General features: G+C 36.6%; 1 long non-coding RNA gene across 1 annotated transcript in view; it reads left to right on the forward strand.

Moving 5' to 3' along the window:
* Positions 1-6,861: 6,861 nt before the first annotated feature.
* Positions 6,862-14,962, forward strand: part of LOC107741591 (uncharacterized) — a 9,978-nt gene continuing 1,877 nt past the window's right edge. Inside the window, exons 1-3 of the long non-coding RNA XR_001640213.1 lie at positions 6,862-7,290; positions 8,025-8,113; positions 11,274-11,304. This is a non-coding gene — a long non-coding RNA (uncharacterized LOC107741591). The remainder of the gene's footprint in view (positions 7,291-8,024; positions 8,114-11,273; positions 11,305-14,962) is intronic.

Below are 14,962 nucleotides of genomic sequence, written 5' to 3' on the forward strand. Positions count from 1 at the left end.
AAAAACATATCCTGATGTACATTACATAATTTATACAAGATGCAGTCTTAAGTCAAATAAGTCTCATGAAGTAAATATCTGGCAAGTTTTTGAACTTTCCCATCCATGTGGCTTAAAATGCTCAGTGGAAATACTCGTTTCCATTAAGATTCATCTGATGATGCTAACATACAAGCTTACATAGTTTATAACAAATAGTAATGGCCATTATTCCTCCTGCACTTATCTGTGCTGGATCATGGATTTTGTTTGTCTATCCTTTGAATTCTTAAATGGGTTTTACAGCGGTTGAAACAGAAACTTCTGTTTCTTTATTTTGCTGAAGCTGCAGAATTTTCTCTTTGTAATTACGGTGATTTGATTTAGAGAAAATTGATCTTGCCAAGTTGGAGAATTGGAGAATCGAACAAGTTGGTGTATCAAATTATTCGAGCTAAGCTGATGTTCAATTTTTTGACTTGGTTTTCACTTAGCAACCGAAACAAGAATGTGATAAAAGAGCTATTTATACACATGGGTTCTGTTACAGCTTGAGCGTGTTTGCCTTGTTGCACTGAAAATACTAGCACAATTACAGTGAAAAAGAGCACTTCAGAGGATGGAGAGATGTTCGATGTTGTGCGCCACTTACCCTCAGACAGGAGAGATGCACATTTACAGCATATCGCTAAATAGTTTTAACCAAAAGTTTAACCTGATCCACTTGGATTATCTGAAGTTCAGTCAGTGTTTCTGTTTCATGCAATGAATCTGTTTTCATGCATAGTGTCATTTCATATTTACAAGCACACAAAGATTATATCTGAAATGCACTAAACGGCTAAGATTAAAATGTGGGAAAGTTTATCAAACCATCTGGTGTTCCTGACTGTGTGGAGTTTGTTTTAAACGAAACATGGCCCGTTTATTCCCTACACTGTAAAAAATGACAGTGAATTTAACGGTAAATGACTGTAAAAATGCTACAGTAAAAACCTGTTAAATGGTTAACTGTAAATTCCCCTACTATATACGGTGAAAAACTGTATTGGACATTACATGTATTGGACATTAATTTTACAGTAGTATACCGTTTTTGGAAGTGAAAAAGACTGTATAATTTACAGTGAATAACCGTAAAAAAAAACTTTTTCTATGTTTCTTCTTAGTTTTTTCTTATTAGTTTTGTATATTAGGGTTGTGTGTTACACCTAATGTTAAATGAATGTTTATTGCATTATTTCAGTTTCATGTGTGTTACCATGATGGTGTTTAGTGTTTGTGTGAATGACACTGTGCACCTTCTATATACTGTATGTTATTATTTAAAAGCTGCTTGTGATGGGCTTTGGTTAATCATGTGACTTTCTCATCACCACCTGCATTGGGTGGTTATCAGTGTATTACAAAGGTACAAAACAGATTTCAGTACTTCAATAGGTTGGTATATTAACATTATATCAGTTAATGAAATTACGGTATTTAACTGTAAATTTAAGTTAAAACCGTAAAACCTAAAACATTGCTACCACGGTATTTAACTGTAAATTTAAGTTAAAACCTAAAACGTTGCTACCGTATTTTTTACGGTAAAATTCCGGCAACCACAGCTGCCGGTTTTTTACCGTAAATTTTACGGAATTTTTTTTACAGTGTAGGTTCAGAGAGAAGGTGTAAAATGGTCATAAAAATGAATTATTAAACATTATATGAGTTATTACAATCCACACAACTCTTACAAAACAACCATAACAGACACTTTTTAGTCTAGGGGCGATAAATATGCAATTTTTAAAATATGTTCCAAAAGTGTCCACCATTATTTGTCATCTTTGCACCAGGAAAGACAATGCTAATTAATATGGATGTTATATAAGGCTTTTCACTGTTCTTTTTAGACAGAAATAATATGCTGGAGAGATTTTCTTCTCTAGACGTAGAATAAATATTACATTTATTTGGTCATTAGCTTCTTCTGTCTTCCGAGGTTCCATCAGAATGACCCTTCATGACAAAAGGATGTCATTAATGCTGACAAAGTGCTCGGGTTTAATCATATGCACGACTCTGAGCTGGGGAGATTTCTCGCTCTGTCGCTAAATATGTAAATAGGATCATTTTGTGATAATTAGCAAATTCGAAAAAGTGAGACTCAAACAGATTAACATTTGCTCCTTGTTCAGATTTTGTGGAGTTGTACTGCCGTGTTTAATTCGGCATGGAATGTTAAATACCCGAGGTGTTGCAAATATTCATCTCTAATTTCCAGAAAATTCTCCAGGAAAGGCACGAAGATCTCTCAGGTACTGTAATACAGCACGAAAGATTAAATTCTCGGTTAATTGGCACATGAGGGCCCATAGAAAAGAAACATTTGCAAATGAAATCTCTTTAATATCTCCATCATTTCTCCCTGACAGCTGTGACATGGAGGTGAAGAGCAAATAAAGACCTGTATATCAGATGTTTCTCCTGAGAAAAAAGACGCACAATGTTGCAAACATGAATTTTCAAAGTCAGATGGTAAGATCTTTGTATGAACTCAAACATTTCTCTTGAGGTTTTTCCAAGATTAAATCTGAGCTATGTGTTTACATACAATTTTATAGCTCTGTGCTCTTATCGCATGTCACATTTCTTTGTTTTTATTTCTATTTATTATCATTTAAGGAGAAATGTCTGTCTCTTTAGGAGAAAAGTTGATACTTTAAAGAGACAGTTGAGAACTGAGACAAGACTGGAGTTATGGCTGCTGACAATTCAGCTTTGCATCATATAAATAAATTACATTTGAAAATATACTGAAGTTGAAAACATTTATTTTAAATTATAATAATATTTAACCGTATTATGGTTTTCCCTGTAAGTTTGATCAAATAAATACAGCAATGATGAGCACAAGAGACTTTATTCAAAAACCCCAACGTTTTAAATTAAAGTATACAGTATTTTATACATTGAGGGAAAGGGTCACCCCAAATTTCCAATTTCCATCAATCACTTCTTAACCTTTAGGTCCCCCTAAAATTTGTTGGTCATGCTCTCTTCTTTGTATGTTTCTTTCAGTGATTTGTGATGAAGACATTTGGATCATGTGCCACACAGCATTTGGGTGGAAATGCCACTTAAAAAAATGAGACCCAAATCAGTCACTCTGATCCATGACAATGGCTTTTTGTATATGGATTGCAGGTAAAAATTGTATTTGGTAAGCAAGACCATCTTATTATTTGCAACTGCAATTGGTACTGGAGTGAAATAATTCAAGTCAACATGAAATGACATTCACAACACATTTTTCTTTCATAATCTAACATAATTCCAAGTGAAACATGATGTGAGAGCAAAAATGTTGACAGACTTGATTTTATCCATTGGGATTTGATTAGATCATGATAATGGAGGTGGTTGGAGGGGTCAATGAAAAGTAAGAGGGATGTGTGATTTGTGTCAGTGAGAGTCATTTTAGAGGGGAAGCAAGTAATTGGATTTTGATAAAAGACAAGGTTTTTTATTTGTAATACAATTCACCATTGAGTTGTGCACAATAAGACGAAAAAACAAAGGGTCAATTTTGATTCCATGGCGACTTTAAGGAAAGATTACGAAAACAGTTTTTTATTTGGAATTTTGATTTATTTTTATTGATTTCATATTGACTTTAAGGAAACGAATAGCAGTCTCTGGCATTTCTGTCAGGTTTTGTTCTGGTGTGAGAGCGTATGTGTAGCGTCACACTCTCTGTCGGTCTCCGGGGCCTCTGGTCCCTTGATCCCCAGCCTCTTCAAGCTCTCTTGTTTCAGCCCAGCAGCGTCTCTGGAAAATGATGGGATGTGGAGAACGTCCCTCCCAGCCCCCTTTAGCACTGGACAATGGAACCTTAAACCCTAGCAGCACGACATCGTTTTGAGCTGTGCCTTGAATAATTTAACCCTATTGCATGAGGCGAAGAATGTAAAAAAAACTCGATGTCTTGACGATTGAACAAAACTGATTTTAACAGTCTTATTAATAGTAATACTTAATTCACTTCTCTTGTAGGCCAAGGTGTTTTGTTAAATAATGTAAATCAACCTAAATCAACAAATTTGGTGCCTTTTTAAGCTTTCATTTGATGTGTAACTTGATTTGCATTTCCCAAAGGAAGTACCAGTGCATGCAAAACTGAAAAACTAGTTTTAGCTGAATTTATACTTTAGGCTTTGGTTCTGTGTAAGTAAAATGCCGCTTTGCCATTGACAGGGCAATTTTCATTCATTTTTCATTCTCTCTGTTTTACTTTCAGACAAATACAGAAAGCATTTTAGCATTAATGGAGCAATATAAAGAGCAATTGATGTGCATCAGGTGCATATTTAATGCTTTTCCTTTGTTATTTTTACATCTACAAAATAATGAATACAGAATGCACATTGGGTGTGTTTAACACAACCTCATGGCAGTTTGTAACTATATGACATTTTGGCAAATTGGTGGCTAATTTGTATTCTCTTTTTTTTTTATTAAAACTATTTTTTGTATGATTCACATCATATGAATTTAATTTATGAAGGTGCTGTATACTAAAAATGTTATATATTCTATCATAATTGTACAAATACAATAATTTTTTGAACATGCAACTTTTTTATTGTAAATTAAAATGTAATAATAATAAATATCAATTTCAGGAAATTTACCATCAATACAGATCCATTGTGTCCACCATGTTTTCTTACTGATGTCCCCAGAAAAAGTTTCCCCACTCATAATCATGACGTTATATAGAGAATGATGGGAAGTATGTGACCCTGGTCCACAAAACCAGTCATAAGGGTAAATTTTTTGAAATTGATATTTATACATCATATATAAATAAGCTTTCCATTGACCTATGGTTTGTCAGGATAGGACAATATTTGGCCGAGATACTTCAACTATTTGAAAATCTGGAATCTGAAGGTGCAAAAAAAAATCAAAATATTGAGAAAATCGTTTTTAAAGTTGTCCAAATTAAGATCTTAGCAAAGCATATTACTAATATATAATATATATTACTAAAATATACCTGTGCTGCTTATGACTGACTTTTGGTCCAGGGTCACATAGTTTCGTCATGCACATACATTATCACATATATTATATATTATGTTCCTATTTGTTCTTCATTAGATGATTTTCTGAAACAGTCAGAACTTTGTCAAAGGATAAGATTCATCACAAAAGCAAATAATTGCCAAGAAATGTTACAGTGAAAACCACAACCTTGTATGCAAATATCACAGTGAAGTAGAGTCAATGGGGGTTATGTGCAACAGACGTTTTATTCTGTAAATCAGCGTCAGGTCTTTTCTGTGTGCTACGTTAAATATGAAGCTGTTCTACTTGAGATGCCTTGACAAGAGCTACCAAAGAAGAGCATATTGCATGTGTGGGTTGACATCTAAAAGTTTTTTATATTTCTTCTTCTTCCACTAACATTCGGATATGAAAATTAATTTAAAAAGTAACAATAAAAAGAACTAGCTGGTTAACTGACAGCATAGCTAGCTGACATGTAGTTGCAAAGTTACGTATCGTTAGCATAATGTGTGGTGACACTTTGGATTAGGGAACACTATTCACTATTAACAAGTTCCTTATTAGCATGCACATTAGCATATTGGCTGTTTATATTAATGCCTTATTCTGCATGACCAAATCCCTACCCAATACCTAAACATAACTACTACAGCAACAACCTTGCTTACTATCAACAAGCAGCAAATTAGGTGTTTATTGAGGGAAACATTTAGTTAAAGGGTTAGTTCACCCAAAAATAAAAATTAGGCTGTGTTTTACTCACCCCCGATGCATCCTAGGTGTATATGACTTTCTTCTTTCAGACGAATCCAGTCGGAGTTATATTAAAAATGGTCTTTGATCTTTCAAGCTCTATCGTTGTAATTTTTATTTTTGGCTGAACTAACCCTTTAATAGTGAATATGTGTTCCCTAATCTGAAGTGTGACCATGTGTCTAAAGTGGACTATCGAAATAAAATGTAACCGTAATTAATTGTGAAATTTATCTCTACACCATTTTTTCCAGTGTAGTAGCTATGGGCTAAACTGAAAATAGCAGAAGTTTAATGCTTAAGAGTTAAGGGTTCAGAACAAACCCTATATGTAGGGTGGCCATATGTGATGTTCATACGGGACACGTCCTGACCAGGATTTTTATATTGCCTAAAATATCCAAAGTAGTTTGACCAATAACATGCAGGTATTGTATATAATCGACCAATCATGGCGCGTGAGAAGGTGAGATCTACAGAGAACGATCAAAGCGATGCAAATACGCGCGCGTGTTTGTTCGTTCGTTCGACTTGAAGCGTCGCTGCGCACCGATCATTAAATGACACCAGAGTAACGCGAGAGCGATTCCAAATCATAAGGAGCCGTCTGCTCTGCTCTCTATAGCTCTCCTGAATGTCATACAACGATCGATCTGCACAGTGCAAACAGCCAAAACCTGGATATTTTAGGCAATATAGAAATCCTGGCAAGGGTGCGTCCCGCAGTGTTGCCAACTGCTTTCAATTGAAAGTAGCTAAAACAGGTAGCTAAATGTCACTAGATGACATCATAATGGCAAATTCACTGATCTATATAAAGGTGAATGTAGATCAGTGGGCAAGATGAGAACTTAGATAAGGTTTGTCCAAGAAGTTGCTATATTTGTCCCTAAACTTTTGAAAAAAGTCTCAAAAGGGGCGGGGAAGTCGCTAAATCTAGCTACAAAGTAGCTAAATTGGAAACACTGGCGTCCCGTAAAAATGGCCCCTATGGTCACCCTACCTAGGCTATATGTCATTTAAGTGCTGCCTTGCAAGCAGTATAATTAGCGGTTTATATTCTAAAAATTATGCTTCACATTTTATCCTGGCAAATTTTTAATTCCACCTTTACTTTCCGTACCGTATTTCTGACTTTCTATCACCACCACAGTGATTTTATGAACTCCTCAACAGAAAATATCACCCTTTTCACTCCCGATAACGAGGAGCGCTGCTGGCTGTTATTTCAGGGCTGCGAGAGAGAGAGAGAGAGAAGCGGCAGATGAGACACATTCAACCCGATTTGCCACGTTGTAATTTAGCTGTCAGAGGAAATGTCTGCACTCCTGCAGGACTGTCACAATTCAGAAAAATCATGTATGTCATGTCAATGCCAGTTAAGAGCGAAACCCGATCGGCTGTTTTGATGGGCCTGCCGAAGTTGAGTGACGCCAATATGCTGTCAGATTTCTGCTATAAAGCGCTAAACAGCCGTCGTTTTGATGGACCATTTTAGTAAGTAACAAGCTTTTTATTCTTTCAGCAAACTTTCCATCAAAGTGATGAGGGGAGTTTGACTGAATCCTGTACTTAAGTCATCATGATGGAGATTCAGACACGCCTCCAAAACAATTAGCCTAAATATGAATAAAATTTCACCGTTTCAATGCTCACACATTTTTAGGCATGGTCTAGACATTTTTAGGCTCGTTTTTTGTCTGCTTCAGTCAGGAAGGAACATAAATCAGGAAATAGTTTAACAAAATGTTTGTTTCAATGTTGTTCATTAGTCTGCGTTCATTTTTTAGTTTTTAAAGGAGTCCTGTAACTTTGTTTACGTCTCCTCCATGGTAACACATCATTTGTGTTCAAAAGGGAAAAGGGAAATTGCTTCAAATGAAGTTGATTAAATCCCAGGTGTTTGCAATAACCTGCTATGGATTTTCACGGAGGCACGTAATCCTGCGATAAACAAGTGGTAATAAAATGTTGAGAATGGAAACGTCTTGGGGGCACTGGATGCTGCTCCTTTAATGCGACATGCCTGCCGTTGTTTTGTGCAGGGTAATGTGCTCCGGTTAGATGGAATTATTAATAACAGCATCATTATCGTCAGCACAGCTTGTTCACATTATTCCTGTTTTGTCAGCATTGATGTAAAACGTATTTCTCACAACCCATGTTTAAATATTTGATCAAATGAATCCGTTTATACTGATGTCATTTCAACAATTATTTTCTGATTTCAGTGAAACACAACAGGAGATGCAAGCAGAATGTCCGAGAAGCTGTTTTCCATTCAGATGTTGGTTTATAATGCTAAGCTGCAGAAAGCATGGTAAAGTACCTTTAAAGTGATTCATGTGCTTTGTACAGTAGATTTTTTCAGCTTTGTACTGCATCACTTTTCAGTCGTGGAGAATCTGTGCCATCAATCTTCAGCTTCATGGCAAAATAAATGTATTTGAGTTCTGAATGTGAATTTGTAGTCTGAATTGAACGAAATGTAAAGCATGATTATGATTGTTAACATAGGCGGAGGCTGAACCAACTGCAGGGTAAGGCTAAAAGCAGCCAAATCTATTAACTACGAACATCATAAACCTGTCTTTTTAGCCAAGAACCAGACATGGGTGTCATGTAGGCTAATAAAATATGTTTAATGGGACTGAATTTGTATTTAGTGTGATTACAATGTAATTAAAACATTAGAAATTGATAATTAGCCTATAGCCTATAACGTTTCCTTCCCACGGTTATTCAAACGGCAAATAAATTATGTACAGAAATGACATTATCACTTTGATCTATCGCACTCTCAAAAAACAAAACTATCGTTATAATCACTGAAGCTGTCTACACGAAATTCATCTATTACTTGCATTGTACGTAGGCTACATCTGCGCTTTGTTGTTCATGATGAGAGAATTCGCGGAATTCAGTCATCGAACGTGCGCGCGTTCAACAAAGCTGATGAGTTTCAGCGATGACTCCTCTAAACGCCTCTGATTGGCCAATGCATTCCTAAGCTCAACAGAATCGTGTGTGATTGGTTATAATGCGCAACACGGTAAAAACGCCTCACTTAATTTAATGCGCAGTCGACACTTTCTATTCATTTACACTTTGTTAGCAACAGACGTAATAGATTTAACTTGTTTGTGCAGGGGCATTTTTCCCCCAAGACCCCGTGGTCAGGGGAAAGCTAAGCCTTGTCCCTAAGTCTTGCAGTTAGAAGTTTCTTGAATGACATGTGGACTTAAATCATGCACTTGAATGGGCACAATAAGCAATACATTCAATATTGTTGTTCATTTGATTTAAATGTTCATTTCATGTGATTTGAAAAAATGAACGTCTTTATTTAGTATGTGTAAATACGTTACAATAATCTGACATTAACTGTGATCTCGACTCGATTCATTAGTTATTAATCTACCACTTGTCCTTTATGTCTAATCCTATATTGTTAAACCAACATGGTTCAAATGCAGTCCCGGATTTACGTCTTTTCGTGACATAGGCAAAACAAATTTTTGGGCCCCCCTTCCCTATTAATATAATGGGCCTAATATTACCACCCAAGCAAACAAAAATATTTCTTAATCAGTGGAAATGTTATAGTGTTTTCTATCGCAATAAGCGCTTGCGTTCAGTCAATAAAAATCTAATCGAATGTAGTTCTTAATTTGTTTGAGATCTGACAAAGACCATTCCATTAATAGGCGCAACATACCACTTCAGGAGTTATTTCTCTAATAATTTTAACAGCCAGGAGTCACAACCACACATCAAGACATTGTTCAGATGATTTGTTTCAAGACATTTAACATGTTTCCGTCCTGAAATGTGTTGAACTATTTTTTACGCACTTCATCCCAAACCTTCCATTGAAAATTCCAAAACGTAATTTTAGAGCTAATAACAGTGGCTTGAGCCATTGATATGCAGGCTAATGCAGTTATTAATGCAGTCTAATGCAGTTATTAGAGAGAGCGAGAGAGAGATATTAAGCGCGTGTGAATACCTGCGTCTCTGTGCATCTCTCAGCAGTGTTCAGCAGCAGGGTCTACTAATAGCGAATCTTTAAGTTAAACTGCTTCAAGAACCTCCCTACTGAGAAATGTAATGTAGCTTTTCAGCTGCGAAACTATTTTATTGATAAATTCGCGGGGCGGCGTTGACGACAAGTTTCTGTCCGCGTGTGTGTGAGAGAACTGGAGAAAGCGTGATTTTCTGTACATAAAGAAGGTGGAAGACATGGAAATAGTTTGTAATTGTTTACCCTATTTGTTATATTTATTTGCTCAATGTCTTCTGATGTTTTGGTTCTTTTATTGTTGTAGATAGCCCATAGTATAACAAAATATTATATATCTCTTCATTGTGTTTGGGCCCCCCCTGGACGAGCGAGCATAGGCCCTGTTCAAATGATAGAGCTGTGACCATGTTACTATGCTTTTGCAAAACAGTCGTGACTAGTTGTTAGTTTCCCCCACTGATGCATCGCTCGTCGTCGTAGGGGAAACGCACCCCAGAGTGGTTAGTGAATCAACTTCTGACTCGCATACCAAATGCAAGTTATCATTACTTCTCTCAAAATGAGGCAACAGCTTGAAATATAAGTTATAATTGCATTTAAATGTACTTTTAAAGGTCGATTTCAGTCCAACTGAAGCAATAAGCAAAACTCCAACCCACACAGTTTCTCTCCCACTGTCTAATTCATGCCCGAACACTTTCCCCCTCCACCGTGAGAGCGCTCAGCATCCCGTGTTATCAACACAAAACTCTGAAAACACAAACTGCCTATCGGCGGCACGAAATTACACATTGTGACTTTAGAGCCGTTCTGCCGAATGGAGATGCGCAACACGCTGAGACAAACTGTGTCATTAACAAAGACCAACAGATGGCTGTTCTGGAAAGAGCCCAGATATGAGATACAACAGGCAGAGAAAGGAACTGGTTTGGGCCTGTAATGGCAAATTGTTCTCAATAAAATAGCTGTTGTGCTTTATGTCTGTGAGATCATTGATTTTTAGCAGATTGAACAGGTCACAAAACATTTTTAGATACTCAGATTTCTACAGAATCAATGCACAAGTCTCATGTTTATCAGATTGTGTGATCGTTTTCTTTGCAGTTCCACTTCATTATGTCAGGATGGCTGTAATTTTTTATACTGAAACTCTTTATTTGCTGATAATAATCACCTCCGCTGCTTTTCTGTCAAATATTGCAGCTATGGAGAAGGTTTGGTGGCATAGTGTTTGGTTATGAGAAACTCAAGAACTACGTTTGATGTTATTGACGTCCAACATACTGACGGCTAATATTTCATTATTATTAAATAACAACTCAGATTCTGGTCTGCTCATCACACAAAACTATTGTATGGCTTCTGGAGACTTCATTCATTATACTTTTATTATGTGTTTTTTTCTGCTAAATCACAGTAAATATTCTTTAAAATTATTTTTGTCTGTGTTCCACAGAAAGAAAAAAAAACTTTGGAATGACATGGAGGTGAGTAAATAATAACAGACTTTTATTAGGGTGCACTTGTCCTTTAATGGAGTGCAATTTCTATGCCAAACAGAATTGCAAAAACAGTAGTGACTTTTTAAAACAGGTTATAACCCTGTCCTCCATTGCTCGGTCAAACAAGGAATTTTGCCAGAGTTACAACGTCTGGTCTAGCTGTCTTTTTTTTTTTTTTTTGCATGAATATATATTGTCTTTGTTTTATTTATTTATTTTTCCAATAAATATTTTTGTGATCATTTAGTTGTTTTTATATTTAAAGATTTTATTATATTTGTAATATTTATTATGTTTGCTTTTATATTTATTATACATTTACATGTTTTATTATAGATTTTATTTTTTATATGTACTGTATGTTCAGGTCGCATTGCAAAATTCAAAACTTTTATTTATTTACCCTTGATTCTCATTGTTGTAATTTGCTGTTAATATATTTTTTAAAAACATATTGTAATTCACAATTTTTTCTTACCATCAATGGTCATTCTTCTTACCATTATTCTATTTTATTTAAATAAGCATCTATTAAAGACAGTACAAAAACTTTTATAATGCAAACAATTCTTTACAGATTAAATTAAATAATACATGATTTTTCTTCATGTTTCAGTAATGAGATCTTTTTTTTTTTCCCACACTCAAACATGCCCAGAAGACACATGCTCGTTATGAAATCAATGTGGCGCGGTTCATCCAGGGGGTTTAAATGCAGTTGCATGGTTATGTAAGACATCATAATCCGCTGTTACTATGGTTACCGCAGCCCCAACTGACTTTGGTGGTGCTTCAAGAAAGGTACGCATTCAAACCGTCACTCTCACAAAAGCTTGTCCCTTTGTTGCCAGTTGTCGTTGTCGGCGGATAAACGCAATATTGTGCGCTTGGCATCCCCTTTGTACCGTGGGAGCATCTTTCAGCGCTGTATCTAAGCACCCGTCCTGTTCTCTCCAACAATCTTGGGTACATGTTCAGTCTTATTTTAATGTAATATGCATATTGCACCTCAGTGGTGTAAAGTCTACGCCCTGATGCTCGGATCAGATGTTGTAGTGGTGGGAGGAATCAGATTGTGAGGCTTAATGTCTGTTTACAAAGACAAATGTGAGCAGTGTTACGTTATGTACAATATATTTTCCCTCTGAGGCTGCTAAGCCAATTTTAATGAAAACCCCAAAATGCAAAAATGGAAAAAAGGGATTTCCTTACGTGTTGGTGGAAAATATGGAAGGCCATTTCCACCACAGAATAAAAAATTTAACTATTTTCTAACTATTTTTCTCACAATTGAGTTGATATGTCTCAGAATTGTGATATATAAGCTGACAATTGTGATAAAGTCAGAACTGCTAGATATAAATTCTGATTTTTTTTTTCTCCCAATTCTGATTTTTTTCTCAGAATTGTGAGATATAAACTCGCAACTGTAAGTTTTAAAGTTAGAATTGTGGGATATAAACTAGCAAATGCAAGAAATAAAGTAAGAATTGCAAGATATATACTCATAATTCTGACATTTTTCTTGCAATTGCGACTATATCTCGCAATTCTGCCCTTTTTCTCAATTCAATTCTAACTTCTTTTCTTAGAATTGTGAGATCAACTCAGTTATAAAGTCCATTTGCGAGGAAAAAAGTCTGTTTTCTTACGATTGTGAGTTTATATCTTACAATTCCAACTTCATAACTCGCAATTGCATGTTATTAAGTCAGAATTGCAGGATATAAACTAGCAATTGTGAAAATTAAAGTAAAAAATGCGAGATATAAACTCGCAATTCTTTTTTTCTTGCAAATGCTACTTTACATCTCACATTTCTGACTTTTTTTCTTACAATTCTGACTTTTTCTCAGATTTGCAAGATATACATTCGCGATTGTGAGTTATAAAGTCAGAACTTTGGGATATAAACTAGTAATTTCAAAAAATTAAGTAATAATTGCGAGTTATAAAGTCCAATTGTTAGAGGGGGAAAAGTCTATTTTCTTACCATTGCGAGTTTATATCTCACAATTCTGACTGTTTTTCTCACCATTCTGACATTTTTCTCAGAATTGCAAGATATAAACTAGCAATTGCTAAAATAAAGTAAGGATTGCAAGATATAAACTCACAATCCTTTTTTTTTTTTTTTTTTTCAATTGCCACTTTATATCTCAATTCTGACTTTTTTTTTCTCAGAATTGCAAGTTTATATCTCACATTTCTGAAAAAAGTTAGAATTATTAAAGTCAGAATTATGACTGTATCTCACAATTATGACATTTTTCAGACGTAAAGTCGCACTTGTAAGAAAAAAATCTGAATTACCTAGATATAGAGATACAAAGTCGCAATTACCTTTATTATTTTTTATTCAGTGGTGGAATATGAATTTCCATAGAAAAGCATCTCACCTTGCTGAAAGCATTGAGAACACAGAGACACGGCTGTGCCTGAGCGGAATAAATAGTTTGTAGTATGGCTTTGGCGTTTCATTATTGTTCCTGTTGACAGAGACAATGAGCTTGGAGCATTGTGAGAGGAACAGCGACGCTGTTTGCGAGGTCTGAGGGGGCAGGAGACAAACTGTGCCGTGATGAAGATTTGACATGTGGAGGTCCTCTTATTTCCCTTCAGAGCGAGAGGCCTGTGTATATGCGTGCCTTTGTGTATGAAGGGCACGTCGGAAAAGGAAGTGAGAGGCTGAGGGAAGTATAAAAGAAAGATAAAGAGAAAGGTTGTGACTTATTGAACAGCCCGGGTCGAAATAAATGTGGAGGTCATACTGGAGAACAACGGTGATAATGATTTCAGAGACTTTGAGCACAAAGGCCGCATTCATATAGTGCGCTGACAAAGGACAGCTAATGTTGATTGAATTTGTTGTTGTTTTACAGTACAGAGGGCTTCTGACATTAGAGCTGTTTATACTGTCTTAGATATATTTTACATGACTATTGGAGCAAAGTACTATAGGTTATATGAAAGCGACAAAGAAATGAGTAATGGAAAAATTCAGAGCAATATAAGACATGGGAAAGCTTTTTATAAAAAATATAATATTGTCACGGTTGCACTACTGAGTGGAGTGAGGAGCAAGGAACGGAGGGAGACGTGGAGTACATCAATCCAGAGAATTTTAATATATACATGAACAATACTGGACGCTGAACTAAAAACAGGGAACACTCTGATCTGGCAGTTCGGGGCGCCATGGCGGATCTGGCAGACTCGGCATGGCGGAGCAGGCAGACTCGGAGGCCATGGCGGAGCAGGCAGACTCGGAGGCCATGGCGGAGCAGGCAGGTCAGGAGGCCATGGCAGAGCAGGCAGTTCAGGAGGCCATGGTGGAGCAGGGAACTCAGGGGCCCATGGCGGAGTAGGGAGCTCGGGAGGCCATGGCGGAGCTGCCTCCGAGGCCGCAGCCCCATCCCCTGCTCCGGCCTCTACGGTCTTACTACCCCCCCCAAAAAAAATACTTGGGCACGCTTACGGGCTCCAAGGCCCTCTCAGGGCCAAAACCGGGGACTGGAGCCCTCCCTGGGCTTAACTGGGGATCAGGAGCCCTCCCTGGGCTTAACTGGGGATCAGGAGCCCTCCCTGGGCTTAACTGGGGATCAGGAGCCCTCCCTGGGCTTAACTGGGGATCAGGAGCCCT

This window comes from Sinocyclocheilus rhinocerous, unplaced genomic scaffold (assembly GCF_001515625.1).
Source record: "Sinocyclocheilus rhinocerous isolate Xijiao unplaced genomic scaffold, SAMN03320098_v1.1 scaffold2541, whole genome shotgun sequence".
NCBI lineage: Eukaryota > Metazoa > Chordata > Actinopteri > Cypriniformes > Cyprinidae > Sinocyclocheilus > Sinocyclocheilus rhinocerous.